At 41.1% G+C, this 27,163-nt stretch overlaps 1 protein-coding gene across 2 annotated transcripts in view; it reads right to left on the reverse strand.

The window, feature by feature from the left end:
- The window catches only part of RASSF8 (Ras association domain family member 8), a 96,720-nt gene that overhangs the window by 51,278 nt on the left and 18,279 nt on the right, over positions 1–27,163 (reverse strand). For both annotated transcript variants that reach the window (XM_084877252.1, XM_084877251.1), the window contains exon 2: positions 18,115–18,194. The gene's annotated coding sequence lies outside the window, so the exon portion shown is untranslated. The remainder of the gene's footprint in view (positions 1–18,114; positions 18,195–27,163) is intronic.

A 27,163-nucleotide genomic window follows, 5' to 3' on the forward strand; every position in this document is an offset into this window, starting at 1 on the left:
CACTAAGCACAGGCAAGAAGATAGTCTATTATTAAAGATATGCCTGCTCTTTGGCTCAAACACTCCAGCCCTGGATCCTGTGTCAAGAGGCTCTTCAATAATCCTACAGTGGGTGGAGCCCTTTATATCCAAGGGCCAAGAGAAACACTGGGACATCTATTTGACCGTATGTGAATTTTTAAAGCTTTATTTTCAATTGAAGTAGCAGTAAGGTCTGAAAGAAAAAAGGACTGAGATAAACAAACAAATCAAATTCTAACAAATTTTTATTTCCACAATTGCAGCCATAAGACAGTTTTAAATTTAATTCCTAAAGGGTTAGTATTTTGATCTCTGATAAAATTTGATCTCTGATAAAACTTAATGAAGACTTCACAGCCAAAAGAGTTTTAAATTTAATTCTTCAAGGATTAGTATTTTGATCTATGATAAATATTTAATGAAGACTGCACAGTTCCTGCTTTCTGTATTAAAAAATAATTTCATTATAACAAACTCTGAGTACCACCAATTTTTTTTTATTTCAAATATCCATTTGAGAAAAAATTTCAAATAAGTAAATATTATAAATCAGTAATCAACTTGTCTTAGGTTTTTTGTTTTTGTTTTTTTCTGACATGGAGATGACTTTTTATGCTATTTTAAATGAAATTTAACCTGCATTAAATTCAGTTATCCAGAACAATCAAGACTTCTATAGAAAAATATTGCATGCCTGTTTCTGGTATAGAACATGCAATTATTTATTTATTATTTTCTTTTATTTTTTAATATATTTTTATTGATTCAGAGAGGAACGGAAGGAAGGAAGGAGGGAGGGAGATACAGCAATGAGGACAGCGAATCTTTGGTTGGTTGTCTCCAGAACACCCCACGCTGGGGATTGAGCCCACAACCCGGGTATGTGTCCTGACCGGGAATCAAACCATGACTTCCTGGTTCATAGGTCGATGCTCAACCACTGAGCAATGTCAGCTAGGCTATTTATTATTTTCTAAAAGCAAATAAAGCTCAATTTAGACACACACTAGAATTTAGAAGAAAGTTAATACAGACACATTTACAGTCAAGGATAGCACATATGTTTCATCATGCCAGAAAGGATTATCAGTATTATCAGCATGAAGACACACCACGATCAATTAATTATGTCTGCCATGGGCACAGGTACCATACACATGACATATTTTGCCATCCCTCGTATGGGAGCTGTTGGTCAGGTATCCCTGAGTTCAAATCCTGACCTCTCCATTTAATAACTATGACTTCAGACAATTTACCAGTCTCCTTGGCTCTAAAATGGGAATACATAATCCTTAAATCTGTCAGAGCTAAATAACAATGAGCATAAAGACTTAAGTACAACCTGACATACAATAATTACTTAATAAAAATAGCTATTTGGTATTACCACAGGACTTTGGATCTTTCAGAACTCAATAATGATGATTACTGAATATGATCTTGGAAGAGACAAATCGCTGCCGAAGTGAATGCCGCTGGAATGAATGAGCTCTCAGCATGTCGCTGGACATGTGGCACCAGCCAGCTGTGGCTGCATCTGCTGAGCAGAGGCACAAACGCAACACCATGAGTAACAAACATCCACTCTCCCATATTGTTTGTTCACGCAACAGAGAAATGTGCCATTTGCTTAGAATGAGGTTTAGAAAAATAATGGTTTCAAAAATAGAACCATTTTATTCTTCCTGAGACCACTCACCTACCTAGCAAGTATAGGATAAGAACTGGTAATTACACTCTTCCAAGAATTTCAGAAAGAGTCTTAATCTAGGTCTATTCAACACTAGCCACACTGAAAGAAAAAGAACATCTATCAACATGAAATCTACTATAATGACAAAGTGTACATGTAATGAAAAAACAAAAAACAAAACTCATCCTCTAAACTTAACCTTTAAAAGTTAGTTAGAAACTGCTTATAATACATAACCAGGAAGAATGAACACTATAGCTAAAAGGAAACTAGACCCTTTTATTATAAAGAGCGAAATTTCCAACAGTTAACAACAGGGTTAAATTTTGGGATGTTATTTGAACTCCTAACTCTGTGATTATAGTTTCTGATGAACAGGCGGCTTGGCTACTAGTCCAAGTCCCATGACAGGACCTCAGTGAGCTCAGTGACTCTGGAAAGCAATCAAAGTGGAAGGACATAGGATTTCACGAGTCAGCAGACCTGGGCTCACTGCTAATTTTAACCCTGCATCCCTGAACTCCCTTACACTCAGGCAAGGGCATTTCTTCATTTGCATGACACTGATTAGAATATTTTTCTCATTAGTTTGCTTAGAAGCACCAACCAAGTCTCATCTATTTAAAGAGTTTTATGAGCGCTCAAGAGCTGTCCTACCAGGTAGCTCTCAATAGAGAAGCCACATTTTCCCATGGTTTATCAAATATACTTGAGTTACTGTATATAAGGAAACTGGAGAAGCTGGGAGGGAAGTCCTGTGGGCACCCCACACCAGGAGAACTCTGCTCTTTTGATAGGGTGAACATTGCCAAGCTCCCTGAGGATGAGCTCATGCCAAGGAAGAATGCCATGGGTAACGTCCTGCTGACTCCATGGGAACCTCATCATTTTCTTACTCTGGGGGTACACTCTCCTTCACTTTGATTCAGTAAATTTGGATGGAGGGACAGAGCGCAGGAATGGAACTGCACAGCTGGAAGGAAAGACATCATGGACACAGGATGTCCAAGAAAAAACAAATGTGGTTGCTAACCACGGTCCTCACACATTTTTAAAAATTCAACTCACATCATTAGTCATAATAAAAATAACAGATGAGCACAGTTCTGTTTAGGTGTCAAGCGTGATAGACTGATATGAGGCCAGATGGGAAGATTTCTTCTATTCTTCCATCTTAAAAAATACATAAAGCCATTTCCAGCCACTGGGAAAAAAAAAAAGGCTAAATAACTGCAATTCACACAATCAACACTCAAATATTCATTGGCAATTATAATGTTATTGGGGAAAGAAGAACAGATTTGGTTTTATCACTTTTAAAATAGTAAATGCCTGACAGCTAATCTTTCAAAAGTCATTGGTAATATTTACTAAGCACTTACCACATGCCAGGAACTATTCAAGGCGCTTTGCACGTATCATTTTATTTAGTAATTCTCATAATAACCTCAAGAGGTAGATAATGTTATTAACCCTACTCTTAGTAAAAGAAACCATGACAAAGAGAAGTTCCACAATGTGCCCAAGATCACACACCTCATTAGGGGAAAACCAAGATCTGATCAGGGCAGTCCGCAACCAGAGCGCAAACCTTGAACTAATATACTCTCCGACATTCAATAAACAATTAAGCAGGATATGCATTACACTTAATTGTTTCAAGAGCTTTAAACATGTTAGATTACCACTGAAGTTCATGGGTCAGTCTCAATTAATTAATCATGTTATCACATTTACTTGATTAGCTCAGGTGTTTCTGGGACTGAAGGTGAAGAGGAAGCAAGGGCCTGGAAGAGTAACTAACATTATGAAAAATTATACTGCTCATCAGGATGAGGAAAGCTATTCTGGGAAATATTTTACTTTTTTTTGGAAAAGAGGTTCTGAGGAAATTGGAAGGGCCTCTTGATTACGTAATACTGACCAAAGTCAAAGTCTACCACTCTCACTGGGGACTTCTCTCCATGGACACAGTGCTGAATCAGCTCTTAGAAATGGAGCTGACACAAACCAAAAGGCCATCAGGCCTCACCCCAAAGAAACTGCAACAAAGTACTTCTGTCGTACTGCTACCAGATTCACTCATACGTGGATGCAATATATAAAGATATAACTTTTGCAATGAAATAGCAAGATCTAAAAAACTATAGGCTCATTATTTCTTCCATAATTAGTCATACACTTCTTGCCATTCCAATTCTCACTGTGAGCCACTTTAACGGGTCACTGGGCTCTTCCTCAGTCTCATAATCATCAACTTCCTAATTACAAAAGAATCACTGACCATACCCCCAACCACCTCCGTCCTTTCTAAATGTGTCTGCTGCCGGCCCCTCTGGACACCTCCTCATGACAGAAATCCCTTAAAGCCATCTTTGTACCTCTCTCCCCACTAGTCCTTCAGATGACTACTCACTTGCACACATTTGGTCCCAAATGTTCTTCCTATGAGAATCTGACAACTCCAATAGCAAGATCAAGACAGGCCATGGTTCTCTGGTATACCTTTCCTGCTGCAGCTCCCTCTGAGGGGCAATCACAGGACCATGTGACAATACTATCACAGGATACAAAGCCAAGGAATCCTCTGGGTCCTGTGCACATTGCTGTGGGCTTTCGATTTCTTAGGGACAAAGATGGCTAATTTCTCAGAAGACCTCAGGAGATCTTTCTCAGATCTGCACTGGACAGAACAAGAAATTCAATTCTTAAGATTAAAAAAAAAAAAAAAAAAAAAAAAAAAAGCAATAAACCTCCTTTGGATTCCAAAGAGGAAAAAACATGATGGTATTAGGGCACTTAAAGCACTTAAAAATGACAACTAATCGAGAGAAGGGCAATTTCTAGTTTAGTCTTCATAGGTAAAAGTGATCCCAATCAGTTTCCCTCTTTATCTCCCTGTTGCCTCTCTCCTGCTTCTTGGGTAACCAAAAGTCCCCCATTATTACCCTTTGACTGGTTATCCAAAGTTCCCCAACCAATCATTCCCTGCTTTGTCCCATCACTAACAATGAAATTGTGCAGCCAAGAACATTTTCTTCTTCTTCACCAAGTCTTCCTCGTGTTTATTAGTCACTTAAGTCAGTAAAATATTAAGGAGGGGAATAGCATGTTAACGAAAGCACATTAAATTAATCTCAAATGGGTAATATAAAATGAGATAATTAGGGCAAGAGAGCTTTTCTACTGCCTCCCTTTTTTACTTTCTTTTTAATGTGTTTTTCCTGATTTTTTAAAATTAATTTTATTTTATTATTTTAGGTAGGGTCAGGGAGAGACGAAAACATTGATGAGAGAAAAACACTGGCTGCCTCCTGCATGCCCCCTACAAGAGATCAAGCCCGAAACCCGGACATGTGCCCTGACCCAGAATTGAACCAGGGACCTCTTGGTTCTTGTGTTAACGCTCAATACTGAGCAACACTGGCTGGTCTCTACTGTCCCTTAAAAAGACTAGAGTGGCCCTAGCTGATTTGGCTCAGTGGATAGAGCGTCAGCCTGCAGATTGAAGATCCTAAATTCCATTCTGGTCAAGGGCACATGCCAGGGTTGCGGGCTCAGTCCCCCAGTAGGGGGCGTGCAGGAGGCAGCCAATCAATGATTCTCTCTCATCATTGATGTTTCTATCTCTGTCCCTCTCCCTTCCTCTCTGAAATCAATAAAAAAATATATTTTAAAAAAAGACTAGAGCCGAAACCGGTTTGGCTCAATGGATAGAGCGTCGGCTTGGGGACTGAAAGGTCCCAGGTTTGATTCCGGTCAAGGGCATGTACCTTGGTTGCGGGCATATCCCCAGTAGGGGGTGTGCAAGAGGCGGCTGATCGATGACTCTCTCTCATCGATGTTTCTAACTCTCTATCTCTCTCCCTTCCTCTCTGTACAAAATCAATTATATATATATATATATATATATATATATATATATATATATATATATATATATATAAAAGACTAGAGTGCCAATTCTCAGGGTCAGGGTGACAAGGCAGTGGCAAGCACGGGTGTAAACGCCAAGGAGGCATCATTCTCAAGTGCCAACACTGTACCTGCATGGCTCTGAGAGTGAGTGCCTCATTCATCCTGTGCCCTGTAGGAGCCTCACTCTTCTTACTCTCAGGCCCTTTGCCATTCTGCCTACAGGTCAAAAGGTGAAGAGGCTCTGGGGGGAAAGAAGGAAAAACTTCAGCTGTTTTCAAGTCACTGCCCAGGGAGAAGCAATTGGTTCTACCTTACCTTCTAATTTTCCACTAATTTCTAGTTCAGTTTCTGGCTAAAATCTAAGCCCTTGGCTGGTGCCGGACCAACTTTCCTAAACAAAAAAGGAGTAACACTAGAGAGTGAGAACGTCTTCTGTTCTCCAGATCAATGACAAGTCAGTCAGCTATTCCAGGCTCTGGCAAGCCAGATGCATGGGAAGCTACTGGTGTGGTCACAGGAGCCCCTCAGGTCAACTTCAATGAGCATCATCGCTCTCCCCACTGATTTTTACACTGAAGCAGAGAATAAATAAATAGCTTTATTATCCATCGTAAGACAGAAACAAAAAAGCAAAATGGCTTTAGTTTTATTTTACTTCCTCTACCAGCTATCTTTCATTCTTGTTCCATTTCATTTTCTCACCTCTGACCTCTATTGAGCTCATTCCTGTTAGGCTCTCACCTCTATCACTCCACTCAACTATTTTATGAGGATGACCAATCACCTTCATGCTGCTAAATCTAAGAATCAATGTATATCACTCCATGTTCCTGATGCACTTTCTTCATTTGGCTTTCCTCCAATCTCACTAATTAGTAATCCTTCTCAATCTCCTATTCTCGATGCTTTACTAATGTTTGAGTTTTCCGAATCTCAATCATCTATGTATATAAAAGCCCAGCAACTGGAACAGCAGAACGACCAGAATGACCACGACCAGAACGACCAGTGGCTATGATGTACACTGCGGCAGCCAACCAGCGTGATCCAGGCCCTAATCAGCCTGGCTGGCCTGGCCCCCAATTGGCCCCCAACACCCTGTTCAGGGGCGGGGCCAGTTAGCCAACTGCATGCCCCCCCACTCACTGGCCCACTTGATGAGCACCCATTGGGACAGGCCAGCTGGACCCCACCTGTGCACAAATTTGTGCACTGGGCCTCTAGTTACTATATAAGTCATCTAATATTTTCCCTGGTGATCTATTCAACTTGACCATAACTTGAAATACTTGACAATTCCCATCTTTATATTTCTAGCTCAGACGTCTCTCTTACTTCAACCTCACATTCAGATACCTAGTCAACCTTGCCACTTGGACATCTGGTAGACATCTCAAACTCAGCATGTCTTAAAAGGAACTCTTAATCTTATGGCCTAATCTCTTGCACCCACACTTTTAATAAGAAGTTATGTTCACTGTGGTTTTTTTGTTAGGAAAGTAGAGTGGATCATTTTAACTTCACTGTGTAGGACTGTCCTGTGCACAACAGAACGCCTGGCACCTGGCCCCATTCACTAAATGCCAGGAGCATCCCTTCAATCATAAACTGCTCTCACAAATTTCCCATCTGCTTGGAAACACTAGTCTACAAATAAAGCCTATGAGCCTAATGCAAGTTTTGACTCTGGTTTTATCAAAAGAAGTGTGGCCCTCGCCGGTTTGACTCACTAGTCAGAGCATCCCTTGGACCAAAGGGTCGCAGATCCAATTTCCAATCAAGGGTACGTGCCTCAATTGCAGGTATGATCCCCAGTCCTGGTCGGTCGGGGTACAAGCAGGAGACAACAGACGTGTCTCTCTCACATGGATCTCTCTCTCTTTTTCCCTCCATCCTTCCCTTCCACTCTCTCTAAAATTCAATGGAAAAAAATATCCTCAGGTTAAGATTAGCAACAACAACAAAAAGTGTGAACAATATATTGAATGGCACAAAGTGCTATCCATCATTGAGTGTGGAATTCTACTTCATTCAGGAATACCCTAGCATAGCCATTGGTTCTCAGCGCAGATAGTCCTCTTGTCCTCACGTGCTATAAGCTTAGATTTCTTTGGCAGGAGGGGGGGAGGAGAGAGGGAGGGAGGGGAGTAGTTATGATAGCTGGCAGCTCTGCATTATACATAACTTGAAGCCTTGGGAATGCTGCTGCTTTATAAATCCATTGTGCAGTAGTAAATTAGAGGAGAAAGTACCAATGGCTAGGAAAGAATGCTAATTGGAAGTAAAAAAAATAAAGGAGTGTAATTCAGGCCCTGAGAAGAGATACATTCACCTATTTGATCTTTATCTACTTGGCTAGGCACTGGGTCCACAAAGATGAGCAGAAGAGTGTTTGCCCTAGAGAATATATTTAGAGGAAGCAAACCAGTCTCCAACTCGGTCTTGGTTTCTTTAACATCAAATCCAAGTCTTCAAAGTGTTTTCCAAGTGAAAAATAAAATTAAGATTTTATATATACGCTTGAAATATGTGGTGGTATAGCACTGGGGAAATACAAAATGAAGCAGGCAAGACAGTACTAGAGCCAAGGTAAGACATCCACATGACATTATTTTATTTTTCACATTAGGATATAAATGTCTAGATGAAATAACTATTTTATTAACAGCAAAAATTACAATTCACATTTATATTTCTTGATATAGTAAAAAACAGATTGAGAGTATACATTCTAACAATCTTTGGAAGCAAAGTGGGAAAAAATTGCAGTAAGTATCAGTCTGTTTTTCTAAAAGCATATTTTGCTGTACAAAAAAAAAAAAAAAGAGCAATCTTTAATTATTTCATCCCACACACAATTCACATTCTGGTAAGGCAAAATCTGCAAAGAATCTGCACCATGAAAGTGGCTCGAGCAGCTCACAGGAGAAAATATTAACAAACTGAATGGAACACTGAATCAACATGCTAAAAACATTATAGCTTTTAATGTTATTTAAAAGGAACAGTTTAAAGTAGCAACATCTTTTTGAAGCATGAGAATATGTTACATACTTAATTTCTTGAGATTATACACAAATTATCAAGAAGAAAAAAAAAGCATGAGCAACTTTCTGGTTACGGAGGTATCTGAAGTTTAGGTTACTCCAAATCATTAACTTCTACTTATCCTCCAACTACAACTTTGTGTACTTCTAAATAATTTTGATCCTTTCAAGTAATGACCACAATTCCCACACCCAGCTGTACTTGTTTGCCCCAAACACATCATGCTCCTGTGTTCCTTCTTAGGCTTTGCCAGGCTGTTCTAGGTGGCATTCTCCCACTCCTTAAAAATCTACTCACCTTTGAACACCTGCTCAAATGATACCCATAAGCAGCCTTCCTTCACCTCTACCCAGTTAAAGTGCCCCCACAGCACCTTCTTCATTCCACTACTGCATAATTGATGACATGACTATAATTAGTTACTACCTGTCTCACTCCCAGGAGATTCTCTGCAAACCTAAAGACAGCAATACTAGGTGTGACTACAAAAGTGCTAATAAAGAGAAGTATGGAAGGTGATGGTGAAAAGGCTTTGATCCTTTTGCAAGTGATCCAAACCTTGAGGTCTATTACTTCCTCACGTTTTGTAGAATTAGAACTTATTTATAAATTATAAGAAAAACACATTTTTGCCGAAACCGGTTTGGCTCAGTGAATAGAGCGTGGGCCTGTGGACTGAAAGGTCCCAAGTTCGATTCCAGTCAAGGGCATGTACCTTGGTTGTGGGTACATCCCCAGTAGGGGGTGTGCAAGAGGCAGCTGATTGATGATTCTCTCTCATCGATGTTTCTAATTCTCCCTCTCTCTTTCTCTCTGTAAAAAAATCAATAAAATATATTAAAAATAAATAAAATGATAAAACATTAAAAAAACAAAAAAAACACATTTGGTATGTATATTATCAATTTTTCTATCAAGTTTCAAGGTGCAGCTAGACTTTTCCCCCAAGGAAGTAAAACAAGCTCTACAGCGGACACACAAAACAAATGTTCTTGATTCACACTGTCTATGAGATGTGTATAAATATTCATACTTGAAATATTTACCAAAAAGTTTCTCCTATTTAGATTATGATTCATCCAAAAAAACAGGAAAGCACAAAGGGAAAACTGCATACCACAGGAGAGTTTACAGGAACAAGTGGGTGTGGTTCAACAGTATCGCTCATGCCTTTCAATGCCAAAAAAGTGCTTAATTCAAACAATATAGATCAGCCCTCCCCTGTAAACTGAGGAACCACATGTGCAGCGCGTTATGATCACCAACTACAATGTTAGTCCAACAGACTATAAAGATCCACTAAGGAAGTGTGAGAAGTACTTAACACAGCAGAAACATCGATGCATAAAACTTACCCAGTAGCCCAGCTGAAGTAATTTATACAGACAGACAGAAGAATTAACTGGTGTGCAGCTTCCAGATATATTAAACACAGGGGCACAATGCTCTTTGTCATTCCCAGGGATGCTGGGCCCCACATTCCCAGGAAGCACGATACCAGATGCACAGGTACACACCACAGTCTGATAGGAATGGCAGCCAGGAATGCAGTCTGTTCAGCCCTGCCCAATGACTCTGCAGATGCCTGGTTATTAATTTCTGCATATAGTTCGTCACAAGAAGTATGTCTTTACAGTAAGTACATTCTTTTCAAAAAGGTACATAATGAAATATTAGGTATTTGTGTGTTTTTTAACCTGAATCCATTTTCAACTTTCTGAATATAAATACATTTTAGAAAGTCTGTAATAATAAAGTTAACAAAAATTATTATTGTCCTGTGTTCTTAGAGATAATCATTATTAGTACTTTTGTATACTGCCTTCTAATTTATTGTCTATGTAAATATGCTTTAAAAATATGTGATATAAGGATATTATAATTCACGTTAGAGACCCAGATTTGTGCACTGGTGGGGTCCCTCGGCCTAGCCTGTGAGGATGGGGCCGAAACTGGCTCTCCAACACCCCCTGAGAAGTCCCGAATTGCGAGAGGGCACAGGCCAGGCCAAGGGACCCCACCAGTATGCATATAAGATCTTTGGTTAATCTCTTCCAGCCCTCCCCTCCCATTCTGAGATTCATCAGCCTGTTCCATGTTTCCATGCCTGTGGTTTCCACTCCTGCATTGAGCATCTGCCCCCTGGTGGTCAGTGCATGTCATAGCTATCAGTTGGCTGGTCAGATGGTCAGCCGGACTCTTAGCTTTTATATATATAGACTAGAGGTCCAGTGCACGGATTCATGCACCAGTGGGGTCCCTTGGCCTGGCAGGGGAGGGACTGCAGGAGGTTGGCTGGCCAGGAGGGACCACGGGAGGGTTCAAGGGTGTGTCTAGCTCATCTCAGTCCCAATCGGCCAGACCCAGCAACAAGCTAACCTACCGGTCAGAGCATCTGCCCCCTGGTGGTCAGTGTGCATCATAGCGACTGGTTGAACAGTCAAATGGTCGGATACTTAGCATATTAGGCTTTTATATACATATATATAGATTATGTCCTTTTTAAGTTACTATTATTTTTCCATTTAACTAAATAGTTAAACTAGATAAGTAGGTGGATAAATAAAGAAACAGATTCTGTTATTGGCTACAGAGTAGTCTACCTTCTAGTTGCATTATATAATATGAACAATAGAGGCCCGGAGCACAAATTCGTGCACAGGTGGGGTTCCTTGGCCTGGCTGGCAATTGGGGCTGATTAGGGGGAGTAATTGTGGGAGGTTGGCTGGCCATGGGAGGTTGGCTGTGAAAGTGCACTAACCACCCAGCTGGCGGGGGGGGGGTGGGGGTCGGGGGGTGCGGGAGGATGGCCGGCCACCAGAGGTTGGCTGTGGAAGCTCCTGCCTTTGCCCCCTGGTGGTCAGTGCGCATCATAGCGATCAGACTACTGGTCATTTGGTCAACCAGTAGTAATGGTCACTTAGGCTTTTATATACATAGATTAGAGGCCCAGTGCATGAAATTCTTGCACTGTGGTGGGGGGGGGGGTTCTTCAATCTAGCCTGCATCCTCTCACAGTCCAGGAGCCCTTGAGGGATGTCCAACTGCCGGCTTAGGCCCGCTCCTTAGTGCTGCCATGAAGGTGGGAGAGGCTCCCACCCCTCTGTTGCACTCACCACCCTAAGCCTGGCTTCTGGCTGAGCAGCACTTCCCCTGTGGAAACACACTGACCACCAGGGGTCAGCTCCTGCATTGAGCGTCTGCCTCCTCACGGTCAGTGCATGTCATAGTGACCATTTGTTTCACCATCGGGCAAAAACGGGCTCTCCGACATCCCCCGAAGGGTCCCAGATTGCAACAGGGTGCAGACCAGGCTGAGGGACCCCACCAGTGCATGATTAGGGGCCGGGGAGGGACACAGGAGGTTGGCTAGCTGGGGAGGGACCATAGGAGGACTCCAGAGTGTGTCCGGCCCGTTTCACTCAGTCCCAATCAGCCGAACCCCAGCAGCAAGCTAATCTACTAGTTGTAGCGTCTGCCCCCTGGTGGTCAGTGTACCTCATAGTGAGTGGTTGCATAGCCTTAGCATATTATTAGCATATTATGCTTTGATTGGTTGAACAGCCAACTGGATACAGCATATTATTAGGCTTTTATAATATAGCCTAATTAGATTCTTAACTCTCCCACTGCCAATATTAGAAATTATATAGGTTGGCTTATGTGATATTTTATGTGTAGGTTATGTGCATGTTTTTGAGTCTTTAATAATATAACACACAAGATACTACATTTCTTTGTTAAATATTCATATTAAACAAATCCTTAGATCTGTATCTGTTATTTTCTCATGAAACTGTGTACCAAGAACTAAAAAACTAATTTTGAATTGGGCATTGAGTATTTTCTTACTAATTTGAAATAATTCTTTACATATAGGTATATAAAGAGAGAATACTTTTAGTGATTTGGCATATGCTAAATTTGTTTTATTTTCAATGCAATTAAATATAAATCATTTCTTTTTAACCTTTGCTACTGCATTTTAGTTTACCTTTTCCGAAATCCAGCAGATATTCATGGGCATTCTCTGGTATATTTATTACCATACTTTTATATTAATTATTTATAATGGTATTTTATCAATACAACATTCTTCTGAGCTTTCTATTCTCTTCCAAATATTTGTCTGTTTTATAACATCATACTATTTTTTATTACTATCTAGCATTATAGGTTCTCCTACATTATTATTATTCCTCTGTATATAAGCATTTTGTGGCTCTGATTTTTTCTATGAAAATGAAATTCAGAATCAATGACCTGTAGAAGATTACTGCTAAGATTTTGATTAAAAGTATGTTAAACTTACAAACATAAAGAGAATGAAAATTATTAGCTGTCTTTGTATCTAGAAGGTGTGTCCACATCTTCCCAGTAAAGTTTAATAGTTTCCTTCCTACATGCCATTCACATTTCTCACAAAGTTTAATCTTCGGCATACTTTCTGTTGCTGCTATGAATAGGCTTCTTTTTTTCCTCATATTTTGAACTGGTTATCACTACTATATAGGTCACATTATATTATATATAATGAAAACTTATGACACTCTCTTCATTTCAGTTTATCATCTTGGTAACTTTTTTATTAACTATAAAATTTTATCCTTTCCAATTTTCTCAGTCCTTTTTCTTTTCTTAATTCACTATCTTGATATTTCAACTATCTTGTCATTTTAGTTAGTAGTGGTGATAGCTGGTTATGCTGTTAATTCTAACAGAAGATAAAATTCTAGTGTTTCACCATTATTAGTATTTTTGCTATTGACAGCTTGTTTCCAACTCTGTTTAAAAAATTAGATACTTCTCATAAAATATTAACTGAGGAATTTTCTAAACAGTGAGATAATGAGTGATTTTATTTTCCTTTACATTTTGCAAGTAAATGGATTGCTTAGGCTTTCTAAATATACCTTTATACTTTCTAAAATTTAAATTTTGTTAATTTATGTTTTAAAATTAATTCATTTGATTAAGATTCTCATATATAAGATTATTAACACTTTTTATCTATAGTTACATCCCATAACTTCTAATTTTGTATAATTTTTTTTATTAGACTAGCCACAAACTCTTCCAATTTATTTTCCAAGTTTCCTAAAATGAATGGGCACTCACACCCTTACCTCCTATTTCTCTTAACATTCCTTACTCATGGAGAACAATTTTAACTGCATATTATCTTAATAAACAAACAGTATTTTACAAAGGCAAGGGAGAAGCAAAACAGAAGAAAAAAAAAAGCTTTTTTTTAAGAAAAAAATTCTACTATTCTCTTTGAAAGATAGCCCATCTAAAAATATTATCTGGATACAATTTCTCAAAGTAAACGCATTCTGCTAATAAAAATGATATCTCATCTTCTTAAGTACACTTGTGCTTAAGATAATAACCCAAAATGACATAAAATAAAAATATTAACAATTTGACAGTAAGAAAATAAAAACATTTCCAGATCAACCAGATTCCTAAACTTTAGCCTTGCATTTAACAAATGTATATGGCAATTTTTTTCAAATCCTGTTTTTTTTTTTTCCTTCATTAAGATATATTGAAACAATCTTGCCACCTAAAATGAATTTGAGATTATCAAAAAATGTCAACTTCAAATATACAGCTAAACTTTTCTTTTTCACTCTACCAGGGAAGTTTCAAAATGCTAAAAAATGCAAACTGCTACCCATGCTCTAAAAAGAGTAATGAAATAATTAGGTCACAATAGATGGCTCCTTTCTTGGAAGAAAAAAAAAAAAAAAAAAGGATGATGAATGCGATTGGAATGTTTATTGTCACTGAAAATTTTCAGGCCTGGATTCCAAGTACGTGCCTTGATGCAGGTTACTATGACAACTTAAATTACAGAAAACGGCCCCCCTTCTACCAAGCTGTTTTCTCCCCAAGATCATTTCAAGCCTCCTAAAATCTGTGTGCATGAATTACCTGTAACAACAATAAACCATCGCTTTACCAGTTTTACTCAGAAATGTCCCAATCTGAACCAAGAATAAGCATATAAAAATAAAGTTCGTTAAGTCTACATGGGACATAAAACTTAACCTGAAAGCACACACATACACAGCTTAAAATATAAAATGTGGAGGGTATTTTGAAACTACTCTTCATTACCAGAGGCACAGTATATTACCACCATATGCTTCATCACAGAAACTATGGGAAATTACTGGCAAGGCCATTTTGAAAGAAATGTATAGAGCTAAATCCTGTTTATTGTTATTTCCCCTCACTAATGGTTTTACAGGAAGGTACAAGGAAAGGGGACTGGGGGAAGTTCGATTTCAAACAGAAAGAGAAGCAAATAAACAATATGTAAAGTCTTATTGTTTTATCCAATCTGTCTTTTTTTAACAGAAATACGGGTTTGCTCTCATAGTTTCAAATTTATAAACCTAACAAACATGCCTTGTAATAAACTGAATTATTCTCTAACATCATACTTTAAAAGAATAATGGCAGGGAAGATTGCATCTTTATGGAGAAAATGTGATTTAGTAGAGATTATCTGATTGCAAGACATTAAAAATTTAAAGTAACTCCATGAAAAAAGCTTAAAATCGTTTACAGTGTAGCAATACCAAGAATCACAAGCTGGTTTTGTTGCTCATCAAAGTTAGCATGTCTAAAATTAGACGCCTCATTCACATAGTCTTGGGGAACTCACATACCCTCCCCTCTATGAGTAAGCTGGGTTACTTCAGTAACCAGCACAGGCAAAAAGTTTTATAAATTTCATGCATAGCCAGCTATACCCTAGCCTAGGAGCCCTTCATTTATGTAAAACAAACAAAACTTAGTTTCAAAAGGAAAACAAAGCAGTGTTCTAAAGGAGCCTCTTTGCACTTGAAGTCAAGAATCAAAGTCATTTAATTTTTAGAGTACTGAGCCTTTGAGCAGAAACAATGAAAAAATGAAAACGCTTCAGCAGCAAACTCCAAGCAACTCATACATCTCCTACCTGTATTAGCGGGTAACTAGTAGCTTTCAAAAAGAAACAAAATCATTAAAATGTTCAAACTCAATGTACACAATCCTGCAATATTAAACTTGAACTGCAATTCCTTCCTGGTGTAATTTAATAGTATATAAATCCACCTGAACAGAAATATCCCTATTTAATAATAGAGTAAGATGTAAATTAGCCATCACTCCACTACACCCACAAGCCAAACCCACCAACCAATCAGAGCACATATGCAAGTTAACCCAACAAAGATGGCAGTTAATTTGCATATGTGGAGGGAGGGAGGAGTGAAGACTGAAGACAGCATAGAAGGAAGAGGGAGGGAAAGTGGAAAGCAAGGCGGCTGTGGCTGCTGGAGGGAAAGCACTGGCAGCGCGTGTGGGGCGAGATGAGGTGCACAGTGGCTATGTGTTCACCACAGAGGCAGTGGCAGCAGGAGGCAGTGGGGGCGGTGGGTCAGGTGGGAGGGGCGGGTGAGAGACAGTGGCAGTAGTGGCCACGGGTGCAGTGGGGTGGGTGGGATGGGCAAGGCACGCAACAGGAGAGATGGGGGGAGGGGGGAGAGGCGGGAGAGGCAGTGGGGTGGGGGCGCAGGAGGGAAGCCTGTGGGAAATCTTGCAGGAATATTCCTGCAACAGGAAGCTAAAACTAAAATGTGCCTATCCAATCATGGTGTTAGGTCAATTTACCTACATAATACTTTTTTTTTTTTCTCTTATGCGTCTTTAGACTGTATTACAAATAGGCGCTACAATAGCCAGGGCTCAACTACGATTTTTCAGATCTCACACGGACATACACAATTGCCTTATTACAATCAGACTGCCCTTGACTCTCAACACTATTGGCCTAGTCCTGGTTTCCTAACCCACAAACAATGCTACATAGTCCAGCACAAGTGAATCAATGAGAATACAGACTTGTGCTTTTCCAGAAATCCACTCTTTCCACACAGCCTAGTAATTACTAGAAGGCTCTAAGGTCATACCTTTTTATTCCATGGGGGAAGGAATGTATGTAAGACCCCTGAAATTCATTATCTAGGCAAAAATGCATGCACATAACTTTTGCAAATGAGGGACTAAGAATTTATGAGAAGGCATACTGGTTCATACTCTTACACAGTTTATTCACTTGTAAAATGTGAACAGTTTATTCGTAAGTATTTCACTTACTACAAACTAAGTCAAATTATTTTCCCTCCTGGAACAAGCAAGTCACTTGAATGTTCAAGAGGTAAGAGATTACACACATCAAACATGTGAAAAGCAAGTGGAAAATAATTTAGTTGTGTATTCTCACCTCCAAGGATTCTATGTGCCCTTTACTTAATGGAGCCAACTAGTAACACTACTAGAGATGGAAGCTCAGACACAGGATATATTTCAGACTTATCGAAACCTTCTAGCCTTTCACTGTTAGAAACTCGTAGGTCTCTGGTTAATAAGAGGCTGTCCATTCAAAGTAGGAGTGGGAACCTTTTTTCTGCCGAGGGCCATTTGGATATTTATAATATCATTCGTGGGCCATACAAAATTATCAAAATAAAAATTAGCCTGCTATCTTTGGTCAAACATTTAATTAACTCTAATGCCTTGGCAGGGCTGGACCAAATGGTTTGCTTTGTTTTGTTTGTTAATCCTCACTCAAGGATATTTTCGCCATTGATTTTTAGAAAGAGTGGAAGGGAAGAGGAGAGACACAGAGAAAGAAACATTGATGTGAGATGGAGCCTGCAACTAAGATACGTGTCCTTGATGGGAATTGAACCTGGAACCCTTCAGCTCGCCGGCCAACACACTATATACAGTGAGCCAAGCTGACTAGGGCTGGACCAAATGATTCTGTGCGCCTAATACGGCCTGTGGGCAGGATGTTTCCCAGCCCCGGTTTAAAGCATGATTAGAAGAACAGTGTTCAGGAAGCCCAAGAGTGGTGATATAATTTGTAAAATTTTGCCTTGGATTCCAAATTTGAAACCACAATGCTAGCAGCATCAACCCAATTTGAACCTAGGATTTACATTATAGTGGCAAAAGATACCACTGTTAACCACCTTTAGACATTTACCTAAATAAAGGGTTTACAAATGACGATTCTTAAGAATTCACAGTGAAGCCGAAACCAGTTTGGTTCAATGGATAGAGCGTCGGCTTGGGAACTGAAAGGTCCCGGGTTCGATTCCGGTCAAGGGCATGTACGTTGGTTGCGGGCATATATCCCCAGTAGGGGGTGTGCAAGAGGCAGCTGATCGATAACTCTCATTGATGTTTCTAACTCTCTATCTCTTTCCCTTCCTCTCTGTACAAAATCAATAAAATAAAAAAATAAAAAAATAAAAAGAATTCACAGTGAATGTCATTCTTAAAAACTTTGGGGGAAAAAAGTTTTTTAAGTCCCTGTGAGTGATATTCTTCTAGGATGCAGTAAGGAACACAACGTACAGACTCACCTTGTTGAGCTGGAGTCTGTCCTGGAGCGGGAAGAGGGTGAGGTAGTCTGGAGGGAGGGTAGAGCACCAGGCACAGGCACCTGAAAGGGGACACAGAGTTCTCATCGGCCTGGCTGACTTTTATCTGAAAAATGCTACACCACCCCGTTGTAACTTACAATCATTAAAGAGCAAAAAATACACAAGCTTTCGGCTTCACATAGTTTTCCCAAGAGTTTTTCCTCCCCTTGCTGACCCTCCCCTGTAGACATCCGACTTGCAGTACTTGTGGGGTGGGTTTGCTGGGTTTGGTTTCAATTAGTATATTTTCTGCCTTTGGGAAAGGAATGTCAGTTGTTTCTTAAGAAGGTCATCTGGTGGGCCTAGGGTGTTCTAGGAAAGACTTCCTGCCTTCTCTTTCTCCTGACCCAAGCTCCCTTCGATCCCACAATCATTTCTTGAAAGCAGTTTAACAGACATTTGGAAATTTGCCTGAGGACAGGGCCTAAACATGAAGCTGAAAGAGAGAGAGTCAAGCTTTCGGTACTAAAAAAACACAAACAAAAAGCACGCAGCCCTGTTCCGTGGTGAGTGCAAATTACAACCGCTGGGTAGCCAAGAGGTAACCTGGCACCAGCGCTCTGACCACTCCATCGCCTAATGCTGGGAGAATGCGAGACTCTGCCATGAGGTTCGAGTCAGAAAGAAAGCCAAAGAAAGAGATCTTGGCTACACGGCGAGAATTGACGCAATTCTTGTGTCTGCTACATTCAGACTATGCCCTTAACAGATGTTTCTGCATTTATTTATAGAAAGGTTTACTTTAGTAACAAGACCATTTTCCTTCAACCATTTTTTTTAAATATACCAAGAAACCGAACTACTTTGATTATGAATAGAAAATGACACCAAAAAGTTACAAATTCTTAGTTATAAAATAATATGAAATATCAAATTAGAAAGAGTGTAAAAAGAAAGAGCCGGAAGCCCCCAGATCTGACGCAAGCTACCATAAAATGTCTAAACTTCAAACACAACCGAGGAAGGGAGAAGGGAGTCCAAACGGCCCCTTCCTTACCTGGGTTTTCCCTCCTCGGCTACTATAACTCTGAATGAAGACATTGTCTCCAAATCTGGTTACTACACTAACAGTTCATATAACTTAACAGTTTTTATAAAAATGCCATTCATTTCCATATTATTTTTTTTACATAGTGTTACAGCTGCAGTGCAAAGATGCTTTACTGCGTGCTTCCAAGTTTTACAAGAAAAAGAGACCAGCAGTCACATTAAATTTTTTTTTTCCTAATGAAAATGAGTAGGCTTGAAGCCAACTAGATATCACAGAATTCCTGTTTCACCCTCTTACATCAGATGGGTTAGAGCCTCCTGGCTTCAATGGACCTATTACGTATCTCCTAGAGAAGCCAGGTGTGCCTCAGTGGATTGAGCATCATCCCAGGCTCCGAGAGGTCACTGGTTTGCTTCACAAGTTGCCAGCTCAGTCCCCGGTGGAGGGCGTAAAGAGGCAGCTGATGTTCAGGGCATATGCCCTGACAGGGAATCTGTGGCCTCCGTGTTCATAGGGTGATGCTCAACCACCCAGCCACAATGCTGGCCAGACTGCTCTTGAGCTCTTAATCATCCAGAGAGGGAAAGAGAGGGAGTGAGAAATAGAAACATCAACGATGAGAGAGAATCATTGATGCGCTGCCTCCTGCACACCCCACACTGGGGACTGAAGTTCAGAAAGATGAGGTGACTTGATCAGAACCCAGTTCCTGCCTTTAGAGAACAGTAGGCACTCAGTAGGCGACAAGCAACACTGCACAACTCAGAGACTGCTCACAACTTTGTGAAGGTAAAGCCCAGAATACCCTTTTTGAGGACGAGGAAACCAAGATTTCAGAAAGATGTCTAGGCTCACATGGTCAGCGGACGGTGGAGCCCTGATGTGAGTTCAGGTGTTTGCTTTCTTCCTACCAGGCTTCCATCCCAGGGTAGTTCACATAACCCACGCTGTTCCCACTTTTTCCTGCACCTTTCCAGCGAGGGCTCATAAACTGATCCATAAACCACAGGAACTGAAATGCACTGTTAGTCTTACGATTATGTCCTTGAATGTCATGCAGGAAATCAAGAGCAAAGGAGAAAGGTAAGACAAGCAAACGATGCGATTGATTATTTTTAAGCAGCCACACAATCATTTTTGTTTAGACCAGTTTGAAAAAAATCCATGTCCTCAACTTTACTAGACAAGCTATCCATTGATGGCTTGGATGGGGTCCCCTTTCCCTGGCTAACACGTTCACATCCCAGACACCAGGAAGCTGTTTTCAGAGTTTTGACAAATATCCATCAAATAAAGGAGGCATCTTTATTGAAGATCTGTTACTCCGATTTGAGTCAGCCAAAAGAACCACTGTTAAGTGCATATAGATTAAAGCAGTGTTTCCCAACCTTCTCTCATGATGAGAATGACCTGGTGGAGTTGTTAAAACACAGATTCCTGAATCCCAACTAAGAAGTGCTAAACTAGAATTTTTGGGAACATATAGGTAAAATTGTATACTTAACTAGTGCTCTAAGACAGATTTTATATACAGAGCACTAAGTTAGGTATGCAATTTTACCTATATGTTCTCAAAAATTCTAGTTTAGCACTTCTTAGTTGGGATTCAGGAATCTGTGTTTTAACAACTCCACCAGGTCATTCTCATCATGAGAGAAGGTTGGGAAACACTGGATTAAAGGACAAGATAGCCATATTGATAGAAGCTGTATTTTCGCACAGAACACGCATCAGACAAATGCAACATTGGGACATCAAGCAAGCACCGAGAAAGGGATAGCATGATCCTTGATGCGGTCCAGTGATAAGAACGCATGGCGGGGCCAAAGTTTCAAGAGAAAACATCAAACTGATGGCACTGTTGGGAGAGAAAAAGAGACCTGAAGAATATTTAGGGAAGAAGGTGCCTTCTGCAAAGCAGACATTAGAAAGCTGCCTTTCCCGTGGCTCAGAGCGGGCAGGCTCTGTGGGAGGCGAGGTGCGTTGGCAGAGGAGTTCTGGTAGGGTAAGTACACCCCTGGAAGAACTGCTTTCTAAGACCAGGAAAACTTAAAACGTTAACTGGTTTTTAATTCAAATTAAGTAAACTACAAAGGTAATAAAACCGATGAAGTTTTCAACAGATAGTTTTTCTGAACACAATAAAAGGACACTGTTCTGTGTTGTGTGTGAGATCCATTCCCCTACTGTACAATGAGTCCCGCCTCATTTCTTACAGTACCAGCACCGGGCACCGACTTGGGCACCCTCAGTAAATGAGGGTGAAGGATGGCCAGGAGAAGGGTCTAAATAAAGCAGGAACTTGACATGCTATTTCCCGTGGTGGCAATGCAGGCAGCTGGGTAATTCAAATTTCTCTTTTCCTTCCCCGATACAAGGGAGGATTCATTGGGGGAAGGCCAATTTTTTTAAATGAGAAAAATGAAAAAAAAAAAAAAAAAAAAAAAAAAAAGCCCAGACTGGTTTGGCTCAGTGGATAGAGCATTGACCTGCGGACTGAAGGGTCCCAGGTTCGATTCCAATCAGGGGCGTATGCCTTGGTTGTGGGCACATCCCCAGTGGGGGATGTGCAGGAGGCGGCTTATCGATGTTTCTCTCTCATTGATGTTTCTAACTCTCTCTCCCTCTCCCTTCCTCTCTGTAAAAAAACAATAAAAGGTATTTTTTAAATGATAAAACAGATAAACTTGTGGCTTTAAGTTGTATTTTTATATTAACACAAATGAAATCCTAAATATTGATTTTGACCACCACTTACCTGAGAAATTTCTCTAAGTAGTACTAAACGTGACTCTAGTTAACCTTTTCTCAGCTTATCAACTTTGATTATCCTGCTTTATTGCTGTCAATTAACCAATGTTCAATACTGCTACAAGACGGTAAGAAAATTCCCAACACTGTGGTTGGAGACCTGGCAGTTCTGACTAGAGGTTGTCTGCACGGATGTTCTAAAATTCCCTCCGATTTTTCCTAATGGTCTCAGAGAACTAGTGTTAAAATGACTGTACCTTAACAAAGAGTAAGTTCAAATGTGAGGAAGAGATTCATTTTTAAAACAACACTAATTAATTGCAAGTGACAATGATTTTCATTCTTTAAAACAGAAGTTGATGGCAAATTTTCAGCATACATTAAAAAAAGCAAAAAATATAGAGCAAAGATTCTACTACTGAAGTTGGAAATACTACAGTATGTTGCACAGTCAAGCATGCTTTAAACGATTATCTAATTCCTAAATTGAGCTGTTTCATAATGTATGTTAATCTTGAATAAATGTCCTCATTTCAGTTCAAAGAAAAGCTTAAGCAATAAAGCTACCTTAAGTTGAAGAAAAGAGTATCCTTATGTTTAAACACTATTTATGCCAGGCATTCATGCAGATTATACTTTACATATTTCTGAAACCTTATCATTTCCTGTCTTAGTGCCTGAAGGAAGGAAAGTCCTTAGATGGTGTCTGGAGTTATAGGTAGTCTCCCACAGTTTTTGGTTTAGTTTGGTGTACTCTTCCCTTTGCAGGTAGCATATGAAACCACGTATCATGGATTTCTATCAGTTCATACCATGTTCCAGTTCATCCCAGTTCACTGCCTAACAATGGCCCTAAAAGTCAGGAGTCCAACTCCTGCCTGGCCATGCGGTTCAGTGGGTGAGCGTCAACCTCTGAACCCGGAGGCCACCGTTTGATTCCCAGGCAACCAACATACTTGGGTTGTGGACTCAATCCCTAGTAGGGGGCACGTAGGAGGCAGCCAATAAATGATTCTCTTTCAGCATTGATGTTTCTATGTGCCTCTCCCTTCCTCTCTGAAATAAAATAAATTTATTTAAAGGTTGGTTATCTTCAAATGGAACAACCCATCCCAACCTGGTAAAAAAAAAAAAAAAAGAAAAGAAAAAGAAGTCTATTCCTAATCCCCAGGTTCAGGGAAAATGGCATAAGCACAAATGGGCCAGGGTATAAGAATAAATAAGAAGGGATAATGAAAGGAAATTATTATTATTATTATTATTATTATTTTTTTTGGAAATTATTAAAGCAAACCAAAGGGAAGTAAGTCAGCATCGTGGGAAACACGCAGAAGCCAATGGACAATCCAGAGAGAAAGCGCGTTAAGAGGAGCGGCCAGCAGAGGTGCTCCCAGAAGAGGCACGCTGCCCTGGCCGCTGCGGAGACTGGCAGCAGCCTGCACATCACAGGTCCCAGTGGGCACACTGAGCCCACGGGTCTAAATGGTCCAGCCTGCACAAGTGTGGGCCCTGAGAAAGAAGATAACTACGAAGGGCGCCTGGTGGTTAACTGGGCTCAAATTAAAAGCAAACCAACAAAAACAGAGGCTAGTAGCCATTTCTAAATAAGGGTCTCTCGTGCGAGTTGCCTTTCGGGGAGAAGCCCTGGACTGAACTGCCTGCCGGCACTGCGTTCCTGCCATCTCAGCCAGGCCTTCGAGAGGGGTTCCAGAAATTTTATTTCAACCCATAGGCCTGAGGCGTTCCCTGTCCAGTCGGAGTTGTGCGGCTGTATTCCCATCAGCATCTTCGCTGACAGATTAGAGCCACTCCATTGTAACCAATCAGGGCGGTGAGAAACAAACTGTGAGGATTCGGAGTCCTCATCTGCACAGGACAGACCCATCAGAGGTCAGGGTGGGACACCTCTCTTTATAAGTCAACTCCCCTAGGCTCAGGGAGCACACTTTCCCTTTCCACTGAGAACAGAAGACTGCATTTTCCACAGGAAAGTAGTCTTGCCAAAGCAGAGCAAGGCAGAGGGGGGCAGACAGGTGCAGAGCATGGCAGAGCGAAGCACATGAAGCACATAGGAGCAGGGGGAGCAGAGCATGGCAGAAAGAAGCACATAGGAGCAGGGGGAGCAGAGCATGGCAGAGAGAAGCACATTGGAGCAGGGGGAGCAGAGCATGGCAGAGAGAAGCACATTGGAGCAGGGGGAGCAGAGCATGGCAGAGCCAAGCACATAGGAGCAGGGGGAGCAGAGTGGGGCTGCCGCACAGCGCGCTGTCCCACAGCCGGGCCGCTTCATGATTGAGCTGTGACACAGCTGAGCTGTTCCGCAGTCACGCCATATCACACCTGAGCTGTCTGAGCATAATCAAGTTTCCTTCTTCACGGCACCCCAGATTGGGGGTTCCTGTTGCTGCTGAATGGGTGCCAGGCACCACAAGTTGACGCAAGAAACATGAGTTCATTCACATTATCTGAAATCAAGGTTCCGAAAAGAAAACTGGCCTTGTCTTCTGCATGTGCTGGAGCAGCACAGACTCCAGACAAACAGCAAACTCCTCCACCCCAGCTCTGCTGGGAAGTGAGTTTGGGATAGCCATGACCTCCTTGCCCCTATTTCTCACCTGCAGGGCCCTTGGAAATAAGTGCGCCTGGTGCATCGTTTTAATAACTGACATTGGCAGCCGCTCCATGGCCCGGGGAGAGGTAGGGTCTTGGAGGAGGATGACTTGATAAACAAAAATCATCAGGTCCACTCCGACCTTGGGATGCTGGGGAAACCAGCCTGGAAGTAACTGTCTCACCCTTTAAGAGGGCTGTGCTACAGGGCTACAGGTACAGGTGAATCCGTTGCTACAAGCCAGAGCTGGAAAAAGTTTTGTCTAAACACTTCACTTCATAGCACTTTCTATACATCAAGCCACTGTTCTATATATTTTATGCATGTCCATTCGTTTTTCATTTTCTGATGAGGTAAGAGGCACAGGAAGATTAAGGAACCCATGACCCAGGTTACCAGCTAGTAAATGGCAAAGTCTGTACATGAGCCCAGCCCGGTCTACCGCAGTCTGTGCTCCCAACCACCGCAGCACCGCCTCTGACCGGGACTCACAGCTCACCTTCCCGGCAGGAAGGTCTTCTCTCCCCAAAATATAATTTTAGCCACCACTCCCTCCCCCCCCCCCACCCACAATTCCACATCTGTAAGATGGGGACAAGATCACTTCCTTCCCAATGAAAAATAGTATTTCTGTGTGAAAATGCCTAACAAACATATGAAAAAGATGCTCTATATCACATATTATCGTGAAAACGCGAATTAAAACAAGGAGATTCTACACACCTATTAGAAAGGCCAAAATCCAAAACACAGACACCCCCAAATGTGGGTGAGACTGTGGAACAACAGGAAATCTCACTCCCTGCTGGAGGGAATGCAAAATAAAAGACAGTTTGCCAGTTTCTTACAAAACTGAATATACTCTCTCCAGCCACTGTGCTCTTTGGTATTTACCCAAAATATAGCATAGATCCTTGAAGTTGGGATTGCCACGCCTCCCTGACATACCACAAATTAAATCTGATACAGACATAGGAGTCGTCTAACGTTAACAAGGAGGATGCCTTGGAAAACTACGGTACAGAAATAATCAATCGTGCTTTATATGGTGCTGACCAGTAAAACCCCGACTGCAACAGCAAATGTCCTTCACCAGTCCCTCTAAGGCCGTGGGCGGCAAACGGCGGCCCTCGAGCCACATGCGGCTCTTTGGTCCCTTGAGTGTGGCTCTTCCACAAAATACCACGGCCTGGGTGAGTCTATGTTGAAGAAGTGATGTTCGAAGAAGTTCAAGTTTAAAAAAATTTGGCTCTCGAAAGAAATTTCAATCGTTGTGCAGTCAAATATCGACGGCTGATATCTGGCTCTGTTGACTAATGAGTTTGCCGACCACTGCTCTAAGGCGACGGTCGCCAACCGGTGGTCCGAGGACCACTGCTGGTCCGTGAGGTCCGAAAGGGTGGTGACCGCTGCTCTACGGTGAGGGTCGGGTTAGCCTACCTTCAGCAAAGCAGTGTGACAGCTCAGCCATGAAGCAGCAAGGTCATGCAGCATACCTGCCTGATCCCACCATCATGACAGCAACTAAAAACACATTACCATCATCCAGGTGACCCGCCCTGTACTTTACCACCCAGGAGGAAAGGCCCTATTATGGCCGAGACTGGTTTGGCTCAATGGATAGAGCGTTGGCTTGGGGAGTGAAGGGTCCCGGGTTCGATTCCGGTCAAGGGCATGTACCTTGGTTGCGGGCATACCCCCGGTAGGGGGTGTGCAAGAGGCAGCTGATCGATGACTCTCTCTCATCGATGTTTCTAAATCTCTATCTCTCTCCCTTCCTCTCTGTACAAAATCAATAAAATATTTTTTTTTTTTAAAAAAAGAAAAAGAAAAGAAAAAGAAAGGCCCTATTATGCCAGAACGATGGTGGACCCAGGAACCGGGACATATGTCACCCTAACAACACACCTTTTTTTGTCTCTTAATAAAGCAACTGCTTCAGTGTCTCCTAATACTGCCCATAAAAACAACCGAATCTAAATGTATAGGATAATATGCTAATAATATCTTTCAACGTCCCTCCCTCAAGCGTTGTTTAATGTAGTTTGTGAAAAAAGGTAGTCTGAACGTTTTAATGGACTTCTAATTATATAAAAATTCACTGAATTAAAATATTTCCTAATTTTAAAAAAATTAGCTTGGGTTTAAATTATTCTTTCAACAAGACTATCGAAACAGTCTGACACCTGCATCTCCTTTTATGCAAATGTCAAAATCAGGGCATTTATAACGACCAGCCTGCTCCCGTAGTAGCTGGCTGAGGCGACCAAGTACCAGGAAATCCTCTCTCACACATTTAGGAGCTTAATACTACCCCCACCTACTCCCACCAGCTAACAGGAAGACACTGATACAATTTAAAAAACAAATCCATAATCATAAGTGTTTTTGATGCTTTTAAAATGATGGAAATCACCCCCCCAAAAAATCAAAATATATAACTTCTCTTAAAAAAAACTTGAAGATTTGCCAAGAGCTGGTCCACCCACATTTCCTGAGGGCAGTCATCAGCAGGAGCTGAGTGGGGACCGCCCCCTTTAGGTAATTCAAGTACTCTCTAATTTGCCACAGTCCTAACCACTCATCCTTTACAACCAACCCACTTCACCCTTTCCTGCCATCTGCCTTCCTGCGGT

Source organism: Pipistrellus hanaki (genome assembly GCF_964339955.1).
Source record: "Pipistrellus hanaki genome assembly, chromosome: 3".
In the NCBI taxonomy this organism is placed as follows: domain Eukaryota; kingdom Metazoa; phylum Chordata; class Mammalia; order Chiroptera; family Vespertilionidae; genus Pipistrellus; species Pipistrellus hanaki.